We start from the raw sequence: 10,124 nt of genomic DNA on the forward strand, positions 1-10,124 counted from the left end.
GGTCCCCAAATTTTGCCCGGTACCAGTACTTGTAAGTATCCAAGGGATGTTGTGAAGGCATGGGAAGCTTAGTAAGAACGTGATTATACCTATTTGTCCACTGTATCACCCAAAATGAATGAGTCGTGGCCGTGACCCAGTTAAGATTCTTAAGACCAGTCAAGACTTCTCCGTGTGCCTTGTCTAGATTCCGTTCCTGATGCAGAACTCCCTGAACAAAACCGAACTGTCGCCTATACCTATCAGTTGTATGCCACTCAATGCATTCAAAACTGACCAACGACACCGTAGCACTCCAACAGACCGAGTGCATGTAGATGTCTGGAGGAATTATGTCCGGATCCACGCGATCGACAGCATAAGCAACCCACACAAATTGGGAAAGATAAAGTAAACTCATGATTACAATCCACTTCACAATGACAATGACAATAACAATAACAATAACAATAAGATTAACACTAACACTAAACCCGAAACAAATTCTTCTTTAATGAAAACACACCTGGCCTTCCTGAAGATCATCCAAGGCCTTCCTAAAGTGAGCAAGCGTAAGATATCTATAGCGACGGTCTCCACGCTCCCAGTTACGCCACCTAATATGACTTATTTCATTAACATAATTGGATTTTAAATAATAAGATACGAGGTGATTGTAAGATAATATTACCTGTTTGCAAGCGAAAAACTGCGGGGTTCCCTAGGAAGAGGGGCTAGTATGGCAGGCGGATCCAAGCCCAACCAAGCAGAAGTGTTAGCGGACCATCGATCTCCTTACAGTCATAACGAGATGCCCTACATAACGCCCTGTATAGGTGTGCTAGGCATGCCGATCCCCAACTGTACTGTCCAATACTCCCAAAATCACGAAGCAGTGGTAGATACTTCCAATGCACACCTGCGCCAGACTTGTCCTCAAACAAGATCGTTCCGATCAACAACATAATGTGGCACTTCACGTACTTTTGTATACTGTTTTCATCAGTCAACTGTAAATTTTTTTTTAGATCCCGCAACCAGGTCAGTTTTATGCAGCTTCCTCTACATGCCGACTTACTGGGTGCAACTCCAAATTGGTGTAAACACTCCGCCTCCAAAGCTTCAAAACTACTCATTTTCATCCCTGTGACTGGAAGACTGTCCGTCGGAATACCAAGAATTATTGTTACATCTTCAAGCGTCACAGCACATTCACCGATCGGAAGGTGAAAAATATGTGTGTCTGGGTGCCACCTTTCGATTAGAGCATTCACCAGTGCTTTCTGACATTGGACTACCCCAATATGATATGCATGATAAAAATCAGTTTGTCGTAAGTGCTCCTCCACCCTTTCATTGTACCGATCCGGAAGGACTGAGTTATCACATGTTAACATCCTTAAACTCTACTAAAACATAACAAATTATTATTAGTCAACTCGTTAACATTTACTAATTTACTACTAAAACAACTAAAATATCAAACTCGTGCTAAACTTTTTCCTAATTACAACATTTAGTAGTAATCATGTACTAACCCACCAATTTATTAACTCTCATTAGTAAAAATCTGCGCAACTAACTTAACAACATATTGATTGAAATCACACAACTATCATAAATTTTCTTACTAAATCCAATTAAAATAAATAATTTTAACTTCTAAATTCACTGAATAATCCTAAAAATTATTCATAACTAACTATTAATAATAACAACTAATACATAATTCCAATTCTTATTAAACTAATAATGCTCTTATTTAATTAACAATTCTAGCTTAGTTGTTTATTTATTCACGGTAACACAAAAAAAATGTTATAATATCTAAAACCATAATCTCTAAAATTAATTATAAAATTTAATTAACTAATTATAACTTTAAAAATTACTACAAAAAATATTCTAACTATATTTAAAGAAATATTCTAACTATTATTTTTACATATATTTCTAAATTTTTTTAAAAACTAATAATTATTCTATTTATATTCCTAAATTCAATTTCTAACAACAATAATAATTAACTTCCTAACAATAATAATTATAATTATTAAAAACTAAAAAAATTTCCAAAAAAATAACATAAATCGAGTATAAATAATAATAATCATTTACATTCCTAAATTCAATTCTAACAACAACAATAATAATTAACTTCCTAACAATGATATCTATAATCATAAAAAAATAAAAAAAAATAAAAAAAACTGACATAATCAAGTAAAAATAATAATAATTATTTACATTCCTAAATTCAATTCTAACAATAATAATAATAATTAACTTCCTAATAATAACAATTATAATTATAAAATATTAAAAAATTCCAAAAAAAGTATAACAACATAATCACGTAAAAATCAATAATAAACATTCTTACTCAAGTTCTCACAACAATAATAATAATAATTAACTTTCTAACAATAATAATTTTAATTATAAAATATTAAAAAAATTTCAAAAAAAAACTTACATATTTTGGATGAATGAAATAATATATGATATAAAGTTCAAGACGATCAACATCTTTACATTTTTTTTCTTTGGCATTTTGAGCTTACTTTCACCATACAAACCAAGAATCAGTGGAGAAAGGAAGAAGAAGAAGTAGTGGCTCTTCTTTGGGAAAAAAGATGAAAGTGAAAACAAATGCTGGATATGGGTTAATGTTGGGTATAAGGGCACCGTTGGGGGAAGTCATCTACGCGTGACACGTGGATGGGGAGTCAGAACTCGCATGGTTCGTTTTTCAACTACAACTCGGACCGTCCGAGAAGGCTGACTGAAAACGCATGGTCCGATTTGTGGCTTGGCTGACACCACACACAGGTCAAGCACCCCCTTTCTCCATAATCGCATCCAACCCAAACTTTACTTCCATATTGAAATTAAAAAGCATGGACCTGACCATGTGTTAATTAAATAAAAAAAATAAAAATTTAAAATATATATGTCTTTTAATATGTTTTGGATGTATTTAGTATTTAACATGTTTGAATTATTTCTATTGATTTTACATATTTATTATATTTATAGAATTTTTAAGATAAAAATTTTATTTATTTTTTTATGAATTTCTATTTTATCGGATACCCAATTATTTGAATCAATTCATTCTTAATCGATTTGGTTTGGTTCGAATACATACACAAAAAAATATAAATCTAAACGAAACTGAACCAATTACAATTAAATTGGTTCGGTTCTAATTTTACCCCAAATCCGAACTAATCCGATCCGTGATCACTCCTGTGAGACAGAACCGATGGTCCATTACAAAAAATAGATCATTAAAAGTTGAAAATAATCTCTTCAACATTTACATAATTCATTTTTCTAAGGACATAATTGAACCTAAACACAAATAATGGGTATAATATTGAAATCGAACATATCCAATTAAGTAAAACCTAATTGAAAATAAATACATCAAAGTTAGCATAATTAAAAAATACAATATGATTTGTTAGTATAATTGATGTTATGATAACATTGAATCACTTTTATAAATATTTAAAATACAAATAAGACGATTTAAGCGTTATAAACACAAATAAGACTTACTCTAAATATTAGTGACAAAACAATACTTTAATATTAATACTAATGTTTGAGAAGAGTTTTATTTTTTTTAGAATAGCTTTATTTATTTATTTATTTTTTGGAAGAATATAAAGACAGTCTACATAGGAAATTAATTATACATATGCCTACTATATTATAATGATACATTATTTTACCAAAAATGTTAGAGGATTATTAAATTTATTATTTTTTATTATTAATTAATTATTAATATTTAAAAATATAAAATAAAATATGTTATTAAATTACTAAATTAAAGAAATTGAGTTGATAACTAAATAATAACAAAAAATAATAAATTCTATAATCCCCTAACAGTTTTTTTTATTTTATATCTCAGCTTCATCTACTACTTGGATTATAGTTAACATTTTTATTCTCATGCAAATTCAGATTTTCATTTTAACACTATTCTACTCATCTATCAATTTTTATCGATTATTCCAAGTTATTCGACCCGATAAGAAAAAGAAAAAGCCTATAATAGTTGTTATTTATCTTCTTAGACATTATTACAGAAATCAACAAAATAAACAAAAATATCTGAAAAATATCACACATATAATCAAACACACAATCAACATATCACTAAGTGTAACATGTATCTTCAAGATCCTAAGAGCACTTGTTGACGTGTTCCTTTTGTCGCCCATTACTCCAATTTAGTGCTCTTATTGAATTCTTTTTAATCTTTGTACACAATGGTTAAATTCTGAAATATATCTCTCTTGCTCATAACTCTATTTCTCAAAAAAAGAAAAAAAAATCAATTAGTTCTCTATTATGTATTAAGTTAGCATAGTTGTTCTATATTTTTCACATGACAAAAGAGTTATAATATCTATATATTGTAACTTCATATTTTAAAAATATGTCTTCAAATTTTTCTAAATCTTGAGAAGAAGTTGAATCAAAGACATTTAATAATTTTAACTCATTTTGGTTCTTAGTGTAAAAATTAAATTTATGTGGGAAATTTTTTATATTTTATCTCATCACTTTCATAAACAAAACTGAAACAAAAAAAAAAAGATTGAGAGAATAACATAATTGTATATCATGATTAAACTTTCAAGTGCAACGAGACACATTCTATCATAAATTAGGTACAATTTTTATTATAATCAAATCTATCAACTACTTATAAGTTTAAATTAGAGGTGTAAGTTATCGAACTGGACCGAAAATTACTACAAACCGAACAAAAAATTACAACAACCGATATGAAAATCGAAAAAATCGGTTTTTTTATTTTTTTTCCTGATAAAATCGATCGGTTCAGTTCGGTTTTCGGTTGGTTCGATAGAAATCGAACCGAACCGAACATATGCATCCATTTCAATGTTTTAACCATTTTAATCTTTAACCTAACAACAAAAATTCTCGACCCCTAACCATTTCAATGTTTTACTCTTATTATTTTAATTTATTGACTATTTTAAACCTCTAATTATTGTGATTTATATTTTGTTCATTAGAAATTAAAAACCGAAAAAATCGACCGAACCAAATCACCGTTTGTTTGGTTCGATTCAGTTCGGTTCGATTGTTGTAAAAACAGCAAATCGAACGATTGTGTGTCTGTAAGAACCAAACATATCGATTCGGTTAGTTTTTTATCCAAAACCGAACTAAACCAAACCGATAACACTCCTAGTTCAAACCATCAATTAGTGGATTCAAACTAATAAATCCACCAAATCGATAAACTCAAACCAAGCTCACAAAGCCTGCATATTAAAACTAAAGTTTTAAAAATTGAATCAGTAATTGAATTAGTAGAGTTCGAAAAGTTCAATCAAAATTGAATCGAATAAAATAAAAATGTTTATATAAAGTGAATGATTTTTAAAAAAAAATAGTTTTATATTTTATTATTTTAAACTCATTAACCGCTAAAAACTAAGTTAATTCGATCGTCAATTGTTTGACAGATTTTTTTTTTAAATTTTGACTGATTCTTTATTGACCGATGATTTTTTATCTTAAATCAAATCAATTGGTGCCTGATTACCAATTAACTAGACCCATTTTTGATTCCCAATTCGGTTCTGAAAATACTTATTCAAACCAAACATACATAAACCCTGAGTTTAAACTATACTAGTAGTAACTTGGACTATTGATTTATAATCCAACTAATATTTTTCATCATAATCAATTATTTGTAATTTTAATTTTAAACTCAACAATAAAATATCCAATTAAACCGAATTTGAATCGGATAGTCAGGTCTAATCAAATTATGGCAATCATTTGAGTATCGGGTTCGTGAAAATACAACCCAACCCAAAACCAATTAACTTTAATATGTTTGATTATGTTTTATTTAATTTCAAACCAATCGATACAATATTATCTCTCTATTAGTTTTAACTTTTAAGGTGATTACTGATTACTCTCTTGATTTGGGTATGATTTGGGTAATAGTTTTTATGTCCTAATAATACTTACAAAAGTTAGGAGGCAGGAGCCTACGTAATTTCAAGTAATTATTATATAGTCTTTATACATATTATTTTGTATATATTTTTTTATTTTTTAACAACGTAATAATTAAAATCTAATTTGACATACTAGAATGTAAGTATAATATAAATTCCACAATTGATTTGATCTCAGAATCTCACTCATATAAATACTTCAACAATAATACAACATAGTTTTCATATAATTTTTTCTTAACAATAATATAATAATATATTAAGAAAAAAAATAACACTATAATAATAATAAATTTTTTATTCTCTATTAACTCTCCTAATGTTGAGAAATAAAGACTATATCCAGGAATACAGTAATTAATAAGTGTCTGATTGATTAATTTATATATATATAGTAATTTTTCTAGTTTAGAACATGTTGCAATTGAAACTATGAGTTTCGAGAACATTACGCAATAAAGCAAAGGGGATTGGGGTACGAACAAGAAGGCACAAAAATGGAAACAAATAGAACTGCTTTTCATGTATAGTTCTTAATTAGCTTAGGTACAAATTAAATTCATTGCAAGCTGCAAGGAGCAACAAACTTATTCAGAAGACACCAACATAACCTATTAAATAATACCTGCTAGAACATAGTACCAAAAATTGTACTCATTATATATTCAAAGCAATGTTTTCTTTTAGATGAGATAATTTTCTAATTTAAAATTTAAAAAGAACAAATTGGCAACTAATAATATATATTTACATGTTTGAAACAACTTCAGTTCTACAGTGTCTAACACAGAGGAAACTCAGGTGAGTCAGCAACTGCCAAAAGAGGCAAATTCAGGTTAGAAGCATAAGTAATGTGTTTGTTATAAGCACAAACTGTTGCATAAACAGTGGCAATAATAATGTGTACAAATTATTTCATCCATCATTTACAGAATTTTGGAAAATATTATGATCTAATAAGTTCCTCAAGAGTGGTCAGAAATTAAGGCGTAGTTTTCTCAAAACAAAAATGAGAGTATTTAATTTCATATATTAATAAATGACCTGGAGATTGAATTCTCCTATATCTATCGCTAGGCATATAAGGAAATCAGAAATTTTAATCACTTCTTAGATTTTGATCTTCATGTAGGTGTGTTTTCCTCTCCTTTTCTTTTTCTTTTTTTTTGAGTTTTTACTGCACTAGTATTTAATTATTTTTTAATTATATCTAAATGAATTATACTTAATCGTATTTTCTTTTATTCTAAATATTTTTTTATTTTATTGTTAATCATATTACTTTTATTTTGAATAAATTTATTTTTTATTAAGATAAAATTAAAAAAATAAGTTAAATAATTATTTATAATAAAAAATTGATATTATTAAAAATTAAATTAAAATTTATCTCAAAATTAAAAATAAAGTTTAATTAAATTAAATATTAAAAAAATTTGGTATATTAAAGACAAAAAAGTATAATTTATATATTATTATATATATGTATCATGCTCTTTTTTTAAAAAAAAAATTATCTACTAGTCATTTTATAAGTATGAGTTGTTAATGTTTAAAATGTGAGAAATCAATGAAATTAGTCTTATATATATCTCACATCGAAGAAAACAAAGAATTGAAGAGTGAGCTTCTAAGAGTAATATATCATTTTTGTTTCTAACGTTTTCATCTTATTTAAATTTTTTATATTTTAAAATCGTTTCAATATTGTCCTACTGTCAATTATATTAACAGATCACTAACGGTAGAATAATATTAAGACGATTTTAAAATAATAAAAACTTAAATAAGAATATTTAAACATACATTAGGGATAATTTTAGGAAAAAAAATGATATTTTACTCTAATAAATTTAATTCTTATACATGATTAGTATAGAAGAGTTTTACATAAATAATTAATTAGGATATTATCATACTAACAAAAAAAACTAAGTTTTAAATTTATTAGATAAAAATTATCTAAATACATAAATTTAAATGGATAAAAAAATAAAACTCTTGATAATATATTAAAATTAAAATCTTGTTCATTTGTAAAGTTTCTCTATTTTGTTCGAACATCGTTCTATTATTTTATTATTTTTTTTATTTTAAAAGATTTCTTTATTAAATTTAGGCCTTTGTGCCTTTGTTTATAATTTGGAGGTTTAATTTCCACTTTAGTGCATTTATTACAAAGCTCATTTTTCTTTACTAAATTAGAGTTTTAACTTTACTTTTCAATGATCAAATAGGTATTAAAAAATGAATTTAGCTACCGAATACTGTTTAGGCAGTATTAAATATATTAAATACAGGAAGTTATTTATATTGAAAAAATAAAAAATTTTAATTTTTAAAATATTGTTGTATAAAAGATGTATAAAAACTAAAAAAAAATCTAAAATAAATAATCTTAACTAATGCCTCAACAAAACCTTTGTATCTCTCCTTGCACTTTGCTTCTTTTCCTAACATTATTCAAATGAAGCTTGTTCTTCATTATTTGAAGTAACTACTAAATACTAATTAGTCCTTTGAATTTGAGTACAACTAGCTAGCTACGTCTTTCACATACTTATATATATTCGTAGAATGGACCGTATGTGTATAAGGCTATAAGCAGAGAAGAGAAAGTGACCATGACATTATTGGCATGCATCATGACATAGAGCTTCATAGTGATTTAATACACATATATGTTCTTTTTCATATAAAGATAGCACTCAATATTCCATATTCCATTCCATATGCTCATATTTGGAAAGAATAATTGAATGAAAGATTCTACTAAGAAAAAGGAAATTATAAAGGGCAAGATAAATTATACTTGTTTGGAAGATAAAACTTGCGTAAAATATTTTTGAAACGAGTCTATTAATTTATTTTATACTTCTATATAAAAAAAGGAAATTTAAAAAAAGACATGTAACTTTTAAAAAGACTACAAAGAGTATTACAAGATGAAATCTAACTTTTTTTTCCTGGCAGTATCCTCCAACTCTAACATGTCAAAAATTAATTTGTTGCAGATTAAAATTCTATTTAATGATCTTTTATTATTAATTAATAAATTATTGCATAGATAAATCACCTTTTTTCATGATAACAATGGCTTCAACCTTCAAGAAGGTCTAGGTCTCGAGCATACCGGAGCGGTGGCACGTGATATTGGCACGGCTCAATCAAAAAACAAGCCCCTAACTATTTTGGAGCACTGCTTTTTTATTGAACCGGACCAATATCCCGTTAAACCGGTCCCTTTTACCCACTTATCTTGTATGTTCATTCCCACCATGCATGAGTTGCACCCATATGCAACTGTAACTAAAGACAAAATTAAGAGACATATAGCCAATAAAGCATCAACATAAAAACACAAACCCATCTGTATGTGTAATTGCATTGATTTATAACAAAGATTGAGAAGGGGCCCTTGATGATTAATTTTCACAACAATAACAATAATAATAACGTGACATTCATATGTAGCTAGCTAGAGAGAAAGATTGTAATGGGAGCTTGAGAGAGAGAGATTTAAAGAAGGTAGTGGCCAATAATATGAATGAGTATTGAGAGAGAGAGAGAGAGAGAGAGAGAATATGGTTACGGTGTGGTAGCATTGAAGGAGTTGCATTAAATACACAACCACCGAGCAAGAAAGGAAGTTGGAATATTAATATGAAGGAGGGTACAGAGGAATCGTGAAAAATGGGTCTTCTTGATGAGTGAGTGAAGACAAAATTTGTGTGCATTTATGGCGGGTTATGGGTAGAGAAATTAAAAGGGTGAGGGATGTTGGTTCTCTTTTATCATGCATTTATGTATCTTCCTCACTAGCTAGTACAGTAAAACAGAACCTTTTGTTTTTTGTCTCTCCTCATTCAACACGCAAAATAACATATTATTAACTCCTTAACTCATCATAATATTTATTTTTCAAAATATGCCAGGTCTCCATTTTCCATGAATAATCAAATTTGATATAGTAGACAATAATCAAATCTCTAATAATAGATTGATAATTAAACTTATTTGTTTCCAGTATTATAATAAAATACTTTATGAAATGTCAAATAAATATTTATATGCTAATATAATTAAGTAGTGGTTGATTTTCTTATACATAAT

Source organism: Arachis stenosperma, chromosome 3 (genome assembly GCF_014773155.1).
Source record: "Arachis stenosperma cultivar V10309 chromosome 3, arast.V10309.gnm1.PFL2, whole genome shotgun sequence".
Lineage (NCBI taxonomy): Eukaryota > Viridiplantae > Streptophyta > Magnoliopsida > Fabales > Fabaceae > Arachis > Arachis stenosperma.